The 19,402-nt window shown below is 36.2% G+C and overlaps 15 non-coding genes across 15 annotated transcripts; all 15 read left to right on the forward strand.

Annotated features, from left to right (window-relative positions):
- The first annotated feature begins 816 nt into the window (after positions 1-816).
- On the forward strand, positions 817-906 carry TRNAR-UCU (transfer RNA arginine (anticodon UCU)). Its single transcript is given in 2 exon segments — positions 817-853; positions 871-906. It is a non-coding gene; the product is annotated as a tRNA-Arg (tRNA).
- A 677-nt stretch (positions 907-1,583) lies between these two features.
- Positions 1,584-1,673, forward strand: TRNAR-UCU (transfer RNA arginine (anticodon UCU)). The gene is given in 2 exon segments: positions 1,584-1,620; positions 1,638-1,673. It is a non-coding gene; the product is annotated as a tRNA-Arg (tRNA).
- A 2,973-nt stretch (positions 1,674-4,646) lies between these two features.
- On the forward strand, positions 4,647-4,736 carry TRNAR-UCU (transfer RNA arginine (anticodon UCU)). Its single transcript is given in 2 exon segments — positions 4,647-4,683; positions 4,701-4,736. It is a non-coding gene; the product is annotated as a tRNA-Arg (tRNA).
- A 676-nt stretch (positions 4,737-5,412) lies between these two features.
- Positions 5,413-5,502, forward strand: TRNAR-UCU (transfer RNA arginine (anticodon UCU)). Its single transcript is given in 2 exon segments — positions 5,413-5,449; positions 5,467-5,502. It is a non-coding gene; the product is annotated as a tRNA-Arg (tRNA).
- A 1,442-nt stretch (positions 5,503-6,944) lies between these two features.
- TRNAR-UCU (transfer RNA arginine (anticodon UCU)) lies at positions 6,945-7,034 on the forward strand. The gene is given in 2 exon segments: positions 6,945-6,981; positions 6,999-7,034. It is a non-coding gene; the product is annotated as a tRNA-Arg (tRNA).
- A 676-nt stretch (positions 7,035-7,710) lies between these two features.
- On the forward strand, positions 7,711-7,800 carry TRNAR-UCU (transfer RNA arginine (anticodon UCU)). The gene is given in 2 exon segments: positions 7,711-7,747; positions 7,765-7,800. It is a non-coding gene; the product is annotated as a tRNA-Arg (tRNA).
- A 1,440-nt stretch (positions 7,801-9,240) lies between these two features.
- Positions 9,241-9,330, forward strand: TRNAR-UCU (transfer RNA arginine (anticodon UCU)). The gene is given in 2 exon segments: positions 9,241-9,277; positions 9,295-9,330. It is a non-coding gene; the product is annotated as a tRNA-Arg (tRNA).
- Positions 9,331-10,005: 675 nt separating this feature from the next.
- Positions 10,006-10,095, forward strand: TRNAR-UCU (transfer RNA arginine (anticodon UCU)). Its single transcript is given in 2 exon segments — positions 10,006-10,042; positions 10,060-10,095. It is a non-coding gene; the product is annotated as a tRNA-Arg (tRNA).
- Positions 10,096-11,535: 1,440 nt separating this feature from the next.
- On the forward strand, positions 11,536-11,625 carry TRNAR-UCU (transfer RNA arginine (anticodon UCU)). The gene is given in 2 exon segments: positions 11,536-11,572; positions 11,590-11,625. It is a non-coding gene; the product is annotated as a tRNA-Arg (tRNA).
- Positions 11,626-12,301: 676 nt separating this feature from the next.
- On the forward strand, positions 12,302-12,391 carry TRNAR-UCU (transfer RNA arginine (anticodon UCU)). Its single transcript is given in 2 exon segments — positions 12,302-12,338; positions 12,356-12,391. It is a non-coding gene; the product is annotated as a tRNA-Arg (tRNA).
- Positions 12,392-13,832: 1,441 nt separating this feature from the next.
- Positions 13,833-13,922, forward strand: TRNAR-UCU (transfer RNA arginine (anticodon UCU)). The gene is given in 2 exon segments: positions 13,833-13,869; positions 13,887-13,922. It is a non-coding gene; the product is annotated as a tRNA-Arg (tRNA).
- A 677-nt stretch (positions 13,923-14,599) lies between these two features.
- Positions 14,600-14,689, forward strand: TRNAR-UCU (transfer RNA arginine (anticodon UCU)). The gene is given in 2 exon segments: positions 14,600-14,636; positions 14,654-14,689. It is a non-coding gene; the product is annotated as a tRNA-Arg (tRNA).
- Positions 14,690-15,365: 676 nt separating this feature from the next.
- Positions 15,366-15,455, forward strand: TRNAR-UCU (transfer RNA arginine (anticodon UCU)). The gene is given in 2 exon segments: positions 15,366-15,402; positions 15,420-15,455. It is a non-coding gene; the product is annotated as a tRNA-Arg (tRNA).
- A 1,441-nt stretch (positions 15,456-16,896) lies between these two features.
- On the forward strand, positions 16,897-16,986 carry TRNAR-UCU (transfer RNA arginine (anticodon UCU)). Its single transcript is given in 2 exon segments — positions 16,897-16,933; positions 16,951-16,986. It is a non-coding gene; the product is annotated as a tRNA-Arg (tRNA).
- Positions 16,987-17,663: 677 nt separating this feature from the next.
- Positions 17,664-17,753, forward strand: TRNAR-UCU (transfer RNA arginine (anticodon UCU)). The gene is given in 2 exon segments: positions 17,664-17,700; positions 17,718-17,753. It is a non-coding gene; the product is annotated as a tRNA-Arg (tRNA).
- The last annotated feature ends 1,649 nt before the right edge of the window (positions 17,754-19,402 follow it).

Genomic DNA, 19,402 nt, shown 5'->3' on the forward strand with positions numbered 1-19,402 from the left:
ATTGACAAAACTTCGATCATCCCTTAATGTACGCAAGTTGATTTTCATCTGGCTCAGTGGCGCAATGGATAGCGCGTTGGACTTCTCAGTGAATTGGCAAAGTCATTCAAAGGTTGTGGGTTCGAATCCCACCAGAGTCGTATTTTTTACTTTCTTATTCAAACAAGGAACATTATGCATGTGAGGAATGTTTATTTTTGGCCGATGCTTTAATCTTAGTATTTGACCCAAGTTGAACCAATGTATCTAATACAGCATGCAACTGAATCAAAAGCAGTCTGCCTTCCATTGCAACAGGAACATATTGCTCATAAGCAATACAACATCACTGCCAGAAACTTTGCACTTTCCTAATGTATCCTTCCTTCAGAAACATTGTCTTTATAATAGCTGTAAATGAGATAGACCAAAAACACGACACCCTACACTCAGACATTTGTTTCTAGCGACATATAAAGTAAAATCTTCTTTCAAAGCTATTTATGGTATATTCTCTTTGTGTTTTTGTATTGTTAACCAATTGTATGGCTGCACTTTTTATCCAGTTCTTTTTTATTAAGGTATGGAATTGTTGTCCAAACGTATTCAGTTTGCAAGAAAAAACAGTAATACCCTATTCTCCGAATTTATCCCTAAAGGAACAAAGGTGTAGTTCAAGGTTTCACCCAGAAGTGTGATTCTTCTACAGACATTTTATGTTTCCGAAAACAATTATTCTTTCTTGTATCCCAGAAGGCTTGATAATATGATGTGAAGTAAACACCGGATTGACAAAACTTCGATCATCCCTTAATGTACGCAAGTTGCTGTGCATCTGGCTCTGTGGCGCAATGGATAGCGCGTTGGACTTCTAAGTGAATTGGCAAAGTCATTCAAAGGTTGTGGGTTCAAATCCCACCAGAGTCGCATTTTTTACTTTCTTATTCAAACAAGGAACATTATGCATGTGAGGAATGTTTATTTTTGGCCGATGCTTTAATCTTAGTATTTGACCCAAGTTGAACCTATGTATCTAATACAGCATGCAACTGAATCAAAAGCAGTCTGCCTTCCATTGCAACAGGAACATATTGCTCATAAGCAATACAACATCACTGCCAGAAACTTTGCACTTTCCTAATGTATCTTTCCTTCAGAAACATTGTCTTTATAATAGCTGTAAATGAGATAGACCAAAAACACGACACCCTACACTCAGACATTTGTTTCTAGCGACATATAAAGTAAAATCTTCTTTCAAAGCTATTTATGGTATATTCTCTTTGTGTTTTTGTATTGTTAACCAATTGTATGTATGCACTTTTTATCCAGTTCTTTTTTATTAAGGTATGGAATTGTTGTCCAAACCTATTCACTTGGCAAGAAAATACTGTAATACCCTATTCTCTGAATTTCTCCCCAAGCGAACAAAGGTGCAGTTCAAGGTTTCACACAGAAGTGTGATTCTTGCTACAGACATTTTATGTTTCAGAAAACAATCATTCTTTGATGTGTCCCAGAAGGCTTGATAATGTGATGTGAAGTAAACACCGGATTGACAAAACTTCGATCATCCCTTAATGTACGCAAGTTGATTTTCATCTGGCTCTGTGGCGCAATGGATAGCGCATTGGACTTCTAAGTGAATTGGCAAAGTCATTCAAAGGTTGTGGGTTCGAATCCCACCAGAGTCACATTTTTTACTTTCTTATTCAAACAAGGAACATTATGCATGTGAGGAATGTTTATTTTTGGCCGATGCTTTAATCTTAGTATTTGACCCAAGTTGAACCTATGTATCTAATACAGCATGCAACTGAATCAAAAGCAGTCTGCCTTCCATTGCAACAGGAACATATTGCTCATAAGGAATACAACATCACTGCCAGAAACTTTGCACTTTCCTAATGTATCCTTCCTTCAGAAACATTGTCTTTATAATAGCTGTAAATGAGATAGACCAAAAACACGACACCCTACACTCAGACATTTGTTTCTAGCGACATATAAAGTAAAATCTTCTTTCAAAGCTATTTATGGTATATTCTCTTTGTGTTTTTGTATTGTTAACCAATTGTATGGCTGCACTTTTTATCCAGTTCTTTTTTATTAAGGTATGGAATTGTTGTCCAAACGTATTCAGTTTGCAAGAAAATACAGTAATACCCTATTCTCCGAATTTATCCCTAAAGGAACAAAGGTGTAGTTCAAGGTTTCACCCAGAAGTGTGATTCTTCTACAGACATTTTATGTTTCAGAAAACAATTATTCTTTCTTGTATCCCAGAAGGCTTGATAATATGATGTGAAGTAAACACTGGATTGACAAAACTTCGATCATCCCTTAATGTACGCAAGTTGATTTTCATCTGGCTCAGTGGTGCAATGGATAGCGCGTTGGACTTCTAAGTGAATGGGCAAAGTCATTCAAAGGTTGTGGGTTCGAATCCCACCAGAGTCGTATTTTTTACTTTCTTATTCAAACAAGGAACATTATGCATGTGAGGAATGTTTATTTTTGGCCGATGCTTTAATCTTAGTATTTGACCCAAGTTGAACCAATGTATCTAATACAGCATGCAACTGAATCAAAAGCAGTCTGCCTTCCATTGCAACAGGAACATATTGCTCATAAGCAATACAACATCACTGCCAGAAACTTTGCACTTTCCTAATGTATCCTTCCTTCAGAAACATTGTCTTTATAATAGCTGTAAATGAGATAGACCAAAAACACGACACCCTACACTCAGACATTTGTTTCTAGCGACATATAAAGTAAAATCTTCTTTCAAAGCTATTTATGGTATATTCTCTTTGTGTTTTTGTATTGTTAACCAATTGTATGGCTGCACTTTTTATCCAGTTCTTTTTTATTAAGGTATGGAATTGTTGTCCAAACGTATTCAGTTTGCAAGAAAAAACAGTAATACCCTATTCTCCGAATTTATCCCTTAAGGAACAAAGGTGTAGTTCAAGGTTTCACCCAGAAGTGTGATTCTTCTACAGACATTTTATGTTTCGGAAAACAATTATTCTTTCTTGTATCCCAGAAGGCTTGATAATTTGATGTGAAGTAAACACTGGATTGACAAAACGTCGATCATCCCTTACTGTACGCAAGTGGATTTTTATCTCCCTCTGTGGCGCAATGGATAGCGCGTTGGACTTCTAAGTGAATTTGCAAAGTCATTCAAAGGTTGTGGGTTTGAATCCCACCAGAGTCGCATTTTTTACTTTCTTATTCAAACAAGGAACATTATGCATGTGAGGAATGTCTTTTTTGGCCGATGCTTTAATCTTAGTATTTGACCCAAGTTGAACCTATGTATCTAATACAGCATGCAACTGAATCAAAAGCAGTCTGCCTTCCATTGCAACAGGAACATATTGCTCATAAGCAATACAACATCACTGCCAGAAACTTTGCACTTTCCTAATGTATCCTTCCTTCAGAAACATTGTCTTTATAATAGCTGTAAATGAGATAGACCAAAAACACGACACCCTACACTCAGACATTTGTTTCTAGCGACATATAAAGTAAAATCTTCTTTCAAAGCTATTTATGGTATATTCTCTTTGTGTTTTTGTATTGTTAACCAATTGTATGGCTGCACTTTTTATCCAGTTCTTTTTTATTAAGGTATGGAATTGTTGTCCAAACGTATTCAGTTTGCAAGAAAATACAGTAATACCCTATTCTCCGAATTTATCCCTAAAGGAACAAAGGTGTAGTTCAAGGTTTCACCCAGAAGTGTGATTCTTCTACAGACATTTTATGTTTCAGAAAACAATTATTCTTTCTTGTATCCCAGAAGGCTTGATAATATGATGTGAAGTAAACACTGGATTGACAAAACTTCGATCATCCCTTAATGTACGCAACTTGATTTTCATCTGGCTCTGTGGCGCAATGGATAGCGGGTTGGACTTCTAAGTGAATTGGTAAAGTCATTCAAAGGTTGTGGGTTCGAATCCCACCAGAGTCGCATTTTTTACTTTCTTATTCAAACAAGGAACATTATGCATGTGAGGAATGTTTATTTTTGGCCGATGCTTTAATCTTAGTATGTGACCCAAGTTGAACCTATGTATCTAATACAGCATGCAACTGAATCAAAAGCAGTCTGCCTTCCATTGCAACAGGAACATATTGCTCATAAGCAATACAACATCACTGCCAGAAACTTTGCACTTTCCTAATGTATCCTTCCTTCAGAAACATTGTCTTTATAATAGCTGTAAATGAGATAGACCAAAAACACGACACCCTACACTCAGACATTTGTTTCTAGCGACATATAAAGTAAAATCTTCTTTCAAAGCTATTTATGGTATATTCTCTTTGTGTTTTTGTATTGTTAACCAATTGTATGGCTGCACTTTTTATCCAGTTCTTTTTAATTAAGGTATGGAATTGTTGTCCAAACGTATTCAGTTTGCAAGAAAATACAGTAATACCCTATTCTCCGAATTTATCCCTAAAGGAACAAAGGTGTAGTTCAAGGTTTCACCCAGAAGTGTGATTCTTCTACAGACATTTTATGTTTCAGAAAACAATTATTCTTTCTTGTATCCCAGAAGGCTTGATAATATGATGTGAAGTAAACACTGGATTGACAAAACCTCGATCATCCCCTGATGTACGCAAGTTGATTGTCATCTGGCTCTGTGGCGCAATGGATAGCGCGTTGGACTTCTAAGTGAATTGGCAAAGTCATTCAAAGGTTGTGGGTTCGAATCCCACCAGAGTCGCATTTTTTACTTTCTTATTCAAACAAGGAACATTATGCATGTGAGGAATGTTTATTTTTGGCCGATGCTTTAATCTTAGTATGTGACCCAAGTTGAACCTATGTATCTAATACAGCATGCAACTGAATCAAAAGCAGTCTGCCTTCCATTGCAACAGGAACATATTGCTCATAAGCAATACAACATCACTGCCAGAAACTTTGCACTTTCCTAATGTATCCTTCCTTCAGAAACATTGTCTTTATAATAGCTGTAAATGAGATGGACCAAAAACACGACACCCTACACTCAGACATTTGTTTCTAGCGACATATAAAGTAAAATCTTCTTTCAAAGCTATTTATGGTATATTCTCTTTGTGTTTTTGTATTGTTAACCAATTGTATGTCTGCACTTTTTATCCAGTTCTTTTTTATTAAGGTATGGAATTGTTGTCCAAACCAATTCACTTGGCAAGAAAATACTGTAATACCCTATTCTCCGAATTTATCCCTAAAGGAACAAAGGTGTAGTTCAAGGTTTCACCCAGAAGTGTGATTCTTCTACAGACATTTTATGTTTCCGAAAACAATTATTCTTTCTTGTATCCCAGAAGGCTTGATAATATGATGTGAAGTAAACACCGGATTGACAAAACTTCGATCATCCCTTAATGTACTCAAGTTGATGTGCATCTGGCTCTGTGGTGCAATGGATAGCGCGTTGGACTTCTAAGTGAATTGGCAAAGTCATTCAAAGGTTGTGGGTTCGAATCCCACCAGAGTCGCATTTTTTACTTTCTTATTCAAACAAGGAACATTATGCATGTGAGGAATGTTTATTTTTGGCCGATGCTTTAATCTTAGTATTTGACCCAAGTTGAACCAATGTATCTAATACAGCATGCAACTGAATCAAAAGCAGTCTGCCTTCCATTGCAACAGGAACATATTGCTCATAAGCAATACAACATCACTGCCAGAAACTTTGCACTTTCCTAATGTATCCTTCCTTCAGAAACATTGTCTTTATAATAGCTGTAAATGAGATAGACCAAAAACACGACACCCTACACTCAGACATTTGTTTCTAGCGACATATAAAGTAAAATCTTCTTTCAAAGCTATTTATGGTATATTCTCTTTGTGTTTTTGTATTGTTAACCAATTGTATGGCTGCACTTTTTATCCAGTTCTTTTTTATTAAGGTATGGAATTGTTGTCCAAACGTATTCAGTTTGCAAGAAAATACAGTAATACCCTATTCTCCGAATTTATCCCTAAAGGAACAAAGGTGTAGTTCAAGGTTTCACCCAGAAGTGTGATTCTTCTACAGACATTTTATGTTTCAGAAAACAATTATTCTTTCTTGTATCCCAGAAGGCTTGATAATATGATGTGAAGTAAACACTGGATTGACAAAACTTCGATCATCCCTTAATGTACGCAACTTGATTTTCATCTGGCTCTGTGGCGCAATGGATAGCGGGTTGGACTTCTAAGTGAATTGGTAAAGTCATTCAAAGGTTGTGGGTTCGAATCCCACCAGAGTCGCATTTTTTACTTTCTTATTCAAACAAGGAACATTATGCATGTGAGGAATGTTTATTTTTGGCCGATGCTTTAATCTTAGTATGTGACCCAAGTTGAACCTATGTATCTAATACAGCATGCAACTGAATCAAAAGCAGTCTGCCTTCCATTGCAACAGGAACATATTGCTCATAAGCAATACAACATCACTGCCAGAAACTTTGCACTTTCCTAATGTATCCTTCCTTCAGAAACATTGTCTTTATAATAGCTGTAAATGAGATAGACCAAAAACACGACACCCTACACTCAGACATTTGTTTCTAGCGACATATAAAGTAAAATCTTCTTTCAAAGCTATTTATGGTATATTCTCTTTGTGTTTTTGTATTGTTAACCAATTGTATGGCTGCACTTTTTATCCAGTTCTTTTTAATTAAGGTATGGAATTGTTGTCCAAACGTATTCAGTTTGCAAGAAAATACAGTAATACCCTATTCTCCGAATTTATCCCTAAAGGAACAAAGGTGTAGTTCAAGGTTTCACCCAGAAGTGTGATTCTTCTACAGACATTTTATGTTTCAGAAAACAATTATTCTTTCTTGTATCCCAGAAGGCTTGATAATATGATGTGAAGTAAACACTGGATTGACAAAACCTCGATCATCCCCTGATGTACGCAAGTTGATTGTCATCTGGCTCTGTGGCGCAATGGATAGCGCGTTGGACTTCTAAGTGAATTGGCAAAGTCATTCAAAGGTTGTGGGTTCGAATCCCACCAGAGTCGCATTTTTTACTTTCTTATTCAAACAAGGAACATTATGCATGTGAGGAATGTTTATTTTTGGCCGATGCTTTAATCTTAGTATGTGACCCAAGTTGAACCTATGTATCTAATACAGCATGCAACTGAATCAAAAGCAGTCTGCCTTCCATTGCAACAGGAACATATTGCTCATAAGCAATACAACATCACTGCCAGAAACTTTGCACTTTCCTAATGTATCCTTCCTTCAGAAACATTGTCTTTATAATAGCTGTAAATGAGATGGACCAAAAACACGACACCCTACACTCAGACATTTGTTTCTAGCGACATATAAAGTAAAATCTTCTTTCAAAGCTATTTATGGTATATTCTCTTTGTGTTTTTGTATTGTTAACCAATTGTATGTCTGCACTTTTTATCCAGTTCTTTTTTATTAAGGTATGGAATTGTTGTCCAAACCAATTCACTTGGCAAGAAAATACTGTAATACCCTATTCTCCGAATTTATCCCTAAAGGAACAAAGGTGTAGTTCAAGGTTTCACCCAGAAGTGTGATTCTTCTACAGACATTTTATGTTTCCGAAAACAATTATTCTTTCTTGTATCCCAGAAGGCTTGATAATATGATGTGAAGTAAACACCGGATTGACAAAACTTCGATCATCCCTTAATGTACTCAAGTTGATGTGCATCTGGCTCTGTGGTGCAATGGATAGCGCGTTGGACTTCTAAGTGAATTGGCAAAGTCATTCAAAGGTTGTGGGTTCGAATCCCACCAGAGTCGCATTTTTTACTTTCTTATTCAAACAAGGAACATTATGCATGTGAGGAATGTTTATTTTTGGCCGATGCTTTAATCTTAGTATTTGACCCAAGTTGAACCAATGTATCTAATACAGCATGCAACTGAATCAAAAGCAGTCTGCCTTCCATTGCAACAGGAACATATTGCTCATAAGCAATACAACATCACTGCCAGAAACTTTGCACTTTCCTAATGTATCCTTCCTTCAGAAACATTGTCTTTATAATAGCTGTAAATGAGATAGACCAAAAACACGACACCCTACACTCAGACATTTGTTTCTAGCGACATATAAAGTAAAATCTTCTTTCAAAGCTATTTATGGTATATTCTCTTTGTGTTTTTGTATTGTTAACCAATTGTATGGCTGCACTTTTTATCCAGTTCTTTTTTATTAAGGTATGGAATTGTTGTCCAAACGTATTCAGTTTGCAAGAAAAAACAGTAATACCCTATTCTCCGAATTTATCCCTAAAGGAACAAAGGTGTAGTTCAAGGTTTCACCCAGAAGTGTGATTCTTCTACAGACATTTTATGTTTCGGAAAACAATTATTCTTTCTTGTATCCCAGAAGGCTTGATAATATGATGTGAAGTAAACACTGGATTGACAAAACGTTGATCATCCCTTACTGTACGCAAGTGGATTTTTATCTCCCTCTGTGGCGCAATGGATAGCGCGTTGGACTTCTAAGTGAATTTGCAAAGTCATTCAAAGGTTGTGGGTTTGAATCCCACCAGAGTCGCATTTTTTACTTTCTTATTCAAACAAGGAACATTATGCATGTGAGGAATGTCTTTTTTGGCCGATGCTTTAATCTTAGTATTTGACCCAAGTTGAACCTATGTATCTAATACAGCATGCAACTGAATCAAAAGCAGTCTGCCTTCCATTGCAACAGGAACATATTGCTCATAAGCAATACAACATCACTGCCAGAAACTTTGCACTTTCCTAATGTATCCTTCCTTCAGAAACATTGTCTTTATAATAGCTGTAAATGAGATAGACCAAAAACACAACACCCTACACTCAGACATTTGTTTCTAGCGACATATAAAGTAAAATATTCTTTCAAAACTATTTATGGTATATTCTCTTTGTGTTTTTGTATTGTTAACCAATTGTATGGCTGCACTTTTTATCCAGTTCTTTTTTATTAAGGTATGGAATTGTTGTCCAAACGTATCAGTTTGCAAGAAAATACAGTAATACCCTATTCTCCGAATTTATCCCTAAAGGAACAAAGGTGTAGTTCAAGGTTTCACCCAGAAGTGTGATTCTTCTACAGACATTTTATGTTTCAGAAAACAATTATTCTTTCTTGTATCCCAGAAGGCTTGATAATATGATGTGAAGTAAACACTGGATTGACAAAACCTCGATCATCCCCTGATGTACGCAAGTTGATTGTCATCTGGCTCTGTGGCGCAATGGATAGCGCGTTGGACTTCTAAGTGAATTGGCAAAGTCATTCAAAGGTTGTGGGTTCGAATCCCACCAGAGTCGCATTTTTTACTTTCTTATTCAAACAAGGAACATTATGCATGTGAGGAATGTTTATTTTTGGCCGATGCTTTAATCTTAGTATTTGACCCAAGTTGAACCTATGTATCTAATACAGCATGCAACTGAATCAAAAGCAGTCTGCCTTCCATTGCAACAGGAACATATTGCTCATAAGCAATACAACATCACTGTCAGAAACTTTGCACTTTCCTAATGTATCCTTCCTTCAGAAACATTGTCTTTATAATAGCTGTAAATGAGATAGACCAAAAACACGACACCCTACACTCAGACATTTGTTTCTAGCGACATATAAAGTAAAATCTTCTTTCAAAGCTATTTATGGTATATTCTCTTTGTGTTTTTGTATTGTTAACCAATTGTATGGCTGCACTTTTTATCCAGTTCTTTTTTATTAAGGTATGGAATTGTTGTCCAAACGTATCAGTTTGCAAGAAAATACAGTAATACCCTATTCTCCGAATTTATCCCTAAAGGAACAAAGGTGTAGTTCAAGGTTTCACCCAGAAGTGTGATTCTTCTACAGACATTTTATGTTTCAGAAAACAATTATTCTTTCTTGTATCCCAGAAGGCTTGATAATATGATGTGAAGTAAACACTGGATTGACAAAACCTCGATCATCCCCTGATGTACGCAAGTTGATTGTCATCTGGCTCTGTGGCGCAATGGATAGCGCGTTGGACTTCTAAGTGAATTGGCAAAGTCATTCAAAGGTTGTGGGTTCGAATCCCACCAGAGTCGCATTTTTTACTTTCTTATTCAAACAAGGAACATTATGCATGTGAGGAATGTTTATTTTTGGCCGATGCTTTAATCTTAGTATTTGACCCAAGTTGAACCAATGTATCTAATACAGCATGCAACTGAATCAAAAGCAGTCTGCCTTCCATTGCAACAGGAACATATTGCTCATAAGCAATACAACATCACTGCCAGAAACTTTGCACTTTCCTAATGTATCCTTCCTTCAGAAACATTGTCTTTATAATAGCTGTAAATGAGATAGACCAAAAACACGACACCCTACACTCAGACATTTGTTTCTAGCGACATATAAAGTAAAATCTTCTTTCAAAGCTATTTATGGTATATTCTCTTTGTGTTTTTGTATTGTTAACCAATTGTATGGCTGCACTTTTTATCCAGTTCTTTTTTATTAAGGTATGGAATTGTTGTCCAAACGTATTCAGTTTGCAAGAAAAAACAGTAATACCCTATTCTCCGAATTTATCCCTAAAGGAACAAAGGTGTAGTTCAAGGTTTCACCCAGAAGTGTGATTCTTCTACAGACATTTTATGTTTCGGAAAACAATTATTCTTTCTTGTATCCCAGAAGGCTTGATAATATGATGTGAAGTAAACACTGGATTGACAAAACGTTGATCATCCCTTACTGTACGCAAGTGGATTTTTATCTCCCTCTGTGGCGCAATGGATAGCGCGTTGGACTTCTAAGTGAATTTGCAAAGTCATTCAAAGGTTGTGGGTTTGAATCCCACCAGAGTCGCATTTTTTACTTTCTTATTCAAACAAGGAACATTATGCATGTGAGGAATGTCTTTTTTGGCCGATGCTTTAATCTTAGTATTTGACCCAAGTTGAACCTATGTATCTAATACAGCATGCAACTGAATCAAAAGCAGTCTGCCTTCCATTGCAACAGGAACATATTGCTCATAAGCAATACAACATCACTGCCAGAAACTTTGCACTTTCCTAATGTATCCTTCCTTCAGAAACATTGTCTTTATAATAGCTGTAAATGAGATAGACCAAAAACACAACACCCTACACTCAGACATTTGTTTCTAGCGACATATAAAGTAAAATATTCTTTCAAAACTATTTATGGTATATTCTCTTTGTGTTTTTGTATTGTTAACCAATTGTATGGCTGCACTTTTTATCCAGTTCTTTTTTATTAAGGTATGGAATTGTTGTCCAAACGTATCAGTTTGCAAGAAAATACAGTAATACCCTATTCTCCGAATTTATCCCTAAAGGAACAAAGGTGTAGTTCAAGGTTTCACCCAGAAGTGTGATTCTTCTACAGACATTTTATGTTTCAGAAAACAATTATTCTTTCTTGTATCCCAGAAGGCTTGATAATATGATGTGAAGTAAACACTGGATTGACAAAACCTCGATCATCCCCTGATGTACGCAAGTTGATTGTCATCTGGCTCTGTGGCGCAATGGATAGCGCGTTGGACTTCTAAGTGAATTGGCAAAGTCATTCAAAGGTTGTGGGTTCGAATCCCACCAGAGTCGCATTTTTTACTTTCTTATTCAAACAAGGAACATTATGCATGTGAGGAATGTTTATTTTTGGCCGATGCTTTAATCTTAGTATTTGACCCAAGTTGAACCTATGTATCTAATACAGCATGCAACTGAATCAAAAGCAGTCTGCCTTCCATTGCAACAGGAACATATTGCTCATAAGCAATACAACATCACTGTCAGAAACTTTGCACTTTCCTAATGTATCCTTCCTTCAGAAACATTGTCTTTATAATAGCTGTAAATGAGATAGACCAAAAACACGACACCCTACACTCAGACATTTGTTTCTAGCGACATATAAAGTAAAATCTTCTTTCAAAGCTATTTATGGTATATTCTCTTTGTGTTTTTGTATTGTTAACCAATTGTATGGCTGCACTTTTTATCCAGTTCTTTTTTATTAAGGTATGGAATTGTTGTCCAAACGTATTCAGTTTGCAAGAAAATACAGTAATACCCTATTCTCCGAATTTATCCCTAAAGGAACAAAGGTGTAGTTCAAGGTTTCACCCAGAAGTGTGATTCTTCTACAGACATTTTATGTTTCAGAAAACAATTATTCTTTCTTGTATCCCAGAAGGCTTGATAATATGATGTGAAGTAAACACTGGATTGACAAAACCTCGATCATCCCCTGATGTACGCAAGTTGATTGTCATCTGGCTCTGTGGCGCAATGGATAGCGCGTTGGACTTCTAAGTGAATTGGCAAAGTCATTCAAAGGTTGTGGGTTCGAATCCCACCAGAGTCGCATTTTTTACTTTCTTATTCAAACAAGGAACATTATGCATGTGAGGAATGTTTATTTTTGGCCGATGCTTTAATCTTAGTATTTGACCCAAGTTGAACCTATGTATCTAATACAGCATGCAACTGAATCAAAAGCAGTCTGCCTTCCATTGCAACAGGAACATATTGCTCATAAGCAATACAACATCACTGCCAGAAACCTTGCACTTTCCTAATGTATCCTTCCTTCAGAAACATTGTCTTTATAATAGCTGTAAATGAGATAGACCAAAAACACGACACCCTACACTCAGACATTTGTTTCTAGCGACATATAAAGTAAAATCTTCTTTCAAAGCTATTTATGGTATATTCTCTTTGTGTTTTTGTATTGTTAACCAATTGTATGGCTGCACTTTTTATCCAGTTCTTTTTTATTAAGGTATGGAATTGTTGTCCAAACGTATTCAGTTTGCAAGAAAATACAGTAATACCCTATTCTCCGAATTTATCCCTAAAGGAACAAAGGTGTAGTTCAAGGTTTCACCCAGAAGTGTGATTCTTCTACAGACATTTTATGTTTCAGAAAACAATTATTCTTTCTTGTATCCCAGAAGGCTTGATAATATGATGTGAAGTAAACACTGGATTGACAAAACTTCGATCATCCCTTAATGTACGCAACTTGATTTTCATCTGGCTCTGTGGCGCAATGGATAGCGGGTTGGACTTCTAAGTGAATTGGTAAAGTCATTCAAAGGTTGTGGGTTCGAATCCCACCAGAGTCGCATTTTTTACTTTCTTATTCAAACAAGGAACATTATGCATGTGAGGAATGTTTATTTTTGGCCGATGCTTTAATCTTAGTATTTGACCCAAGTTGAACCTATGTATCTAATACAGCATGCAACTGAATCAAAAGCAGTCTGCCTTCCATTGCAACAGGAACATATTGCTCATAAGCAATACAACATCACTACCAGAAACTTGGCACTTTTCTAATGTATCCTTCCTTCAGAAACATTGTCTTTATAATAGCTGTAAATGAGATAGACCAAAACACGACACCCTATGCTCAGACATTTGTTTCTAGCGACATATAAAGTAAAATCTTCTTTCAAAGCTATTTATGGCATATTCTCTTTGTGTTTATGTATTGTTAACCAATTGTATGTCTGCACTTTTTATCCAGTTCTTTTTTATTAAGGTATGGAATTGTTGTCCAAACCAATTCACTTGGCAAGAAAATACTGTAATACCCTATTCTCCGAATTTATCCCTAAAGGAACAAAGGTGTAGTTCAAGGTTTCACCCAGAAGTGTGATTCTTCTACAGACATTTTATGTTTCCGAAAACAATTATTCTTTCTTGTATCCCAGAAGGCTTGATAATATGATGTGAAGTAAACACCGGATTGACAAAACTTCGATCATCCCTTAATGTACGCAAGTTGCTGTGCATCTGGCTCTGTGGCGCAATGGATAGCGCGTTGGACTTCTAAGTGAATTGGCAAAGTCATTCAAAGGTTGTGGGTTCAAATCCCACCAGAGTCGCATTTTTTACTTTCTTATTCAAACAAGGAACATTATGCATGTGAGGAATGTTTATTTTTGGCCGATGCTTTAATCTTAGTATTTGACCCAAGTTGAACCTATGTATCTAATACAGCATGCAACTGAATCAAAAGCAGTCTGCCTTCCATTGCAACAGGAACATATTGCTCATAAGCAATACAACATCACTGCCAGAAACTTTGCACTTTCCTAATGTATCTTTCCTTCAGAAACATTGTCTTTATAATAGCTGTAAATGAGATAGACCAAAAACACGACACCCTACACTCAGACATTTGTTTCTAGCGACATATAAAGTAAAATCTTCTTTCAAAGCTATTTATGGTATATTCTCTTTGTGTTTTTGTATTGTTAACCAATTGTATGTATGCACTTTTTATCCAGTTCTTTTTTATTAAGGTATGGAATTGTTGTCCAAACCTATTCACTTGGCAAGAAAATACTGTAATACCCTATTCTCTGAATTTCTCCCCAAGCGAACAAAGGTGCAGTTCAAGGTTTCACACAGAAGTGTGATTCTTGCTACAGACATTTTATGTTTCAGAAAACAATCATTCTTTGATGTGTCCCAGAAGGCTTGATAATGTGATGTGAAGTAAACACCGGATTGACAAAACTTCGATCATCCCTTAATGTACGCAAGTTGATTTTCATCTGGCTCTGTGGCGCAATGGATAGCGCATTGGACTTCTAAGTGAATTGGCAAAGTCATTCAAAGGTTGTGGGTTCGAATCCCACCAGAGTCACATTTTTTACTTTCTTATTCAAACAAGGAACATTATGCATGTGAGGAATGTTTATTTTTGGCCGATGCTTTAATCTTAGTATTTGACCCAAGTTGAACCTATGTATCTAATACAGCATGCAACTGAATCAAAAGCAGTCTGCCTTCCATTGCAACAGGAACATATTGCTCATAAGGAATACAACATCACTGCCAGAAACTTTGCACTTTCCTAATGTATCCTTCCTTCAGAAACATTGTCTTTATAATAGCTGTAAACGAGATAGACCAAAAACACGACACCCTACACTCAGACATTTGTTTCTAGCGACATATAAAGTAAAATCTTCTTTCAAAGCTATTTATGGTATATTCTCTTTGTGTTTTTGTATTGTTAACCAATTGTATGGCTGCACTTTTTATCCAGTTCTTTTTTATTAAGGTATGGAATTGTTGTCCAAACGTATTCAGTTTGCAAGAAAATACAGTAATACCCTATTCTCCGAATTTATCCCTAAAGGAACAAAGGTGTAGTTCAAGGTTTCACCCAGAAGTGTGATTCTTCTACAGACATTTTATGTTTCAGAAAACAATTATTCTTTCTTGTATCCCAGAAGGCTTGATAATATGATGTGAAGTAAACACTGGATTGACAAAACCTCGATCATCCCCTGATGTACGCAAGTTGATTGTCATCTGGCTCTGTGGCGCAATGGATAGCGCGTTGGACTTCTAAGTGAATTGGCAAAGTCATTCAAAGGTTGTGGGTTCGAATCCCACCAGAGTCGCATTTTTTACTTTCTTATTCAAACAAGGAACATTATGCATGTGAGGAATGTTTATTTTTGGCCGATGCTTTAATCTTAGTATTTGACCCAAGTTGAACCTATGTATCTAATACAGCATGCAACTGAATCAAAAGCAGTCTGCCTTCCATTGCAACAGGAACATATTGCTCATAAGCAATACAACATCACTGCCAGAAACTTTGCACTTTCCTAATGTATCCTTCCTTCAGAAACATTGTCTTTATAATAGCTGTAAATGAGATAGACCAAAAACACGACACCCTACACTCAGACATTTGTTTCTAGCGACATATAAAGTAAAATCTTCTTTCAAAGCTATTTATGGTATATTCTCTTTGTGTTTTTGTATTGTTAACCAATTGTATGGCTGCACTTTTTATCCAGTTCTTTTTTATTAAGGTATGGAATTGTTGTCCAAACGTATTCAGTTTGCAAGAAAATACAGTAATACCCTATTCTCCGAATTTATCCCTAAAGGAACAAAGGTGTAGTTCAAGGTTTCACCCAGAAGTGTGATTCTTCTACAGACATTTTATGTTTCAGAAAACAATTATTCTTTCTTGTATCCCAGAAGGCTTGATAATATGATATGAAGTAAACACTGGATTGACAAAACCTCGATCATCCCCTGATGTACGCAAGTTGATTGTCATCTGGCTCTGTGGCGCAATGGATAGCGCATTGGACTTCTAAGTGAATTGGCAAAGTCATTCAAAGGTTGTGGTTTCGAATCCCACCAGAGTCACATTTTTTACTTTCTTATTCAAACAAGGAACATTATGCATGTGAGGAATGTTTATTTTTGGCCGATGCTTTAATCTTAGTATTTGACCCAAGTTGAACCTATGTATCTAATACAGCATGCAACTGAATCAAAAGCAGTCTGCCTTCCATTGCAACAGGAACATATTGCTCATAAGCAATACAACATCACTACCAGAAACTTGGCACTTTTCTAATGTATCCTTCCTTCAGAAACATTGTCTTTATAATAGCTGTAAATGAGATAGACCAAAACACGACACCCTATGCTCAGACATTTGTTTCTAGCGACATATAAAGTAAAATCTTCTTTCAAAGCTATTTATGGTATATTCTCTTTGTGTTTTTGTATTGTTAACCAATTGTATGTCTGCACTTTTTATCCAGTTCTTTTTTATTAAGGTATGGAATTGTTGTCCAAACCAATTCACTTGGCAAGAAAATACTGTAATACCCTATTCTCCGAATTTATCCCTAAAGGAACAAAGGTGTAGTTCAAGGTTTCACCCAGAAGTGTGATTCTTCTACAGACATTTTATGTTTCCGAAAACAATTATTCTTTCTTGTATCCCAGAAGGCTTGATAATATGATGTGAAGTAAACACCGGATTGACAAAACTTCGATCATCCCTTAATGTACGCAAGTTGCTGTGCATCTGGCTCTGTGGCGCAATGGATAGCGCGTTGGACTTCTAAGTGAATTGGCAAAGTCATTCAAAGGTTGTGGGTTCGAATCCCACCAGAGTCGCATTTTTTACTTTCTTATTCAAACAAGGAACATTATGCATGTGAGGAATGTTTATTTTTGGCCGATGCTTTAATCTTAGTATTTGACCCAAGTTGAACCTATGTATCTAATACAGCATGCAACTGAATCAAAAGCAGTCTGCCTTCCGTTGCAACAGGAACATATTGCTCATAAGCAATACAACATCACTGCCAGAAACTTTGCACTTTCCTAATGTATCTTTCCTTCAGAAACATTGTCTTTATAATAGCTGTAAATGAGATAGACCAAAAACACGACACCCTACACTCAGACATTTGTTTCTAGCGACATATAAAGTAAAATCTTCTTTCAAAGCTATTTATGGTATATTCTCTTTGTGTTTTTGTATTGTTAACCAATTGTATGTATGCACTTTTTATCCAGTTCTTTTTTATTAAGGTATGGAATTGTTGTCCAAACCTATTCACTTGGCAAGAAAATACTGTAATACCCTATTCTCTGAATTTCTCCCCAAGCGAACAAAGGTGCAGTTCAAGGTTTCACACAGAAGTGTGATTCTTGCTACAGACATTTTATGTTTCAGAAAACAATCATTCTTTGATGTGTCCCAGAAGGCTTGATAATGTGATGTGAAGTAAACACCGGATTGACAAAACTTCGATCATCCCTTAATGTACGCAAGTTGATTTTCATCTGGCTCTGTGGCGCAATGGATAGCGCATTGGACTTCTAAGTGAATTGGCAAAGTCATTCAAAGGTTGTGGGTTCGAATCCCACCAGAGTCACATTTTTTACTTTCTTATTCAAACAAGGAACATTATGCATGTGAGGAATGTTTATTTTTGGCCGATGCTTTAATCTTAGTATTTGACCCAAGTTGAACCTATGTATCTAATACAGCATGCAACTGAATCAAAAGCAGTCTGCCTTCCATTGCAACAGGAACATATTGCTCATAAGGAATACAACATCACTGCCAGAAACTTTGCACTTTCCTAATGTATCCTTCCTTCAGAAACATTGTCTTTATAATAGCTGTAAATGAGATAGACCAAAAACACGACACCCTACACTCAGACATTTGTTTCTAGCGACATATAAAGTAAAATCTTCTTTCAAAGCTATTTATGGTATATTCTCTTTGTGTTTTTGTATTGTTAACCAATTGTATGGCTGCACTTTTTATCCAGTTCTTTTTTATTAAGGTATGGAATTGTTGTCCAAACGTATTCAGTTTGCAAGAAAATACAGTAATACCCTATTCTCCGAATTTATCCCTAAAGGAACAAAGGTGTAGTTCAAGGTTTCACCCAGAAGTGTGATTCTTCTACAGACATTTTATGTTTCAGAAAACAATTATTCTTTCTTGTATCCCAGAAGGCTTGATAATATGATGTGAAGTAAACACTGGATTGACAAAACTTCGATCATCCCTTAATGTACGCAAGTTGATTTTCATCTGGCTCAGTGGCGCAATGGATAGCGCGTTGGACTTCTAAGTGAATTGGCAAAGTCATTCAAAGGTTGTGGGTTTGAATCCCACCAGAGTCGTATTTTTTACTTTCTTATTCAAACAAGGAACATTATGCATGTGAGGAATGTTTATTTTTGGCCGATGCTTTAATCTTAGTATTTGACCCAAGTTGAACCAATGTATCTAATACAGCATGCAACTGAATCAAAAGCAGTCTGCCTTCCATTGCAACAGGAACATATTGCTCATAAGCAATACAACATCACTGCCAGAAACTTTGCACTTTCCTAATGTATCCTTCCTTCAGAAACATTGTCTTTATAATAGCTGTAAATGAGATAGACCAAAAACACGACACCCTACACTCAGACATTTGTTTCTAGCGACATATAAAGTAAAATCTTCTTTCAAAGCTATTTATGGTATATTCTCTTTGTGTTTTTGTATTGTTAACCAATTGTATGGCTGCACTTTTTATCCAGTTCTTTTTTATTAAGGTATGGAATTGTTGTCCAAACGTATTCAGTTTGCAAGAAAAAACAGTAATACCCTATTCTCCGAATTTATCCCTAAAGGAACAAAGGTGTAGTTCAAGGTTTCACCCAGAAGTGTGATTCTTCTACAGACATTTTATGTTTCGGAAAACAATTATTCTTTCTTGTATCCCAGAAGGCTTGATAATATGATGTGAAGTAAACACTGGATTGACAAAACGTCGATCATCCCTTACTGTACGCAAGTGGATTTTTATCTCCCTCTGTGGTGCAATGGATAGCGCGTTGGACTTCTAAGTGAATTTGCAAAGTCATTCAAAGGTTGTGGGTTTGAATCCCACCAGAGTCGCATTTTTTACTTTCTTATTCAAACAAGGAACATTATGCATGTGAGGAATGTCTTTTTTGGCCGATGCTTTAATCTTAGTATTTGACCCAAGTTGAACCTATGTATCTAATACAGCAT

The sequence above is a fragment of the Ambystoma mexicanum genome (genome assembly GCF_040938575.1).
Source record: "Ambystoma mexicanum isolate Mex_15411 chromosome 12 unlocalized genomic scaffold, UKY_AmexF1_1 Mex_chr12_unloc.1, whole genome shotgun sequence".
NCBI lineage: Eukaryota > Metazoa > Chordata > Amphibia > Caudata > Ambystomatidae > Ambystoma > Ambystoma mexicanum.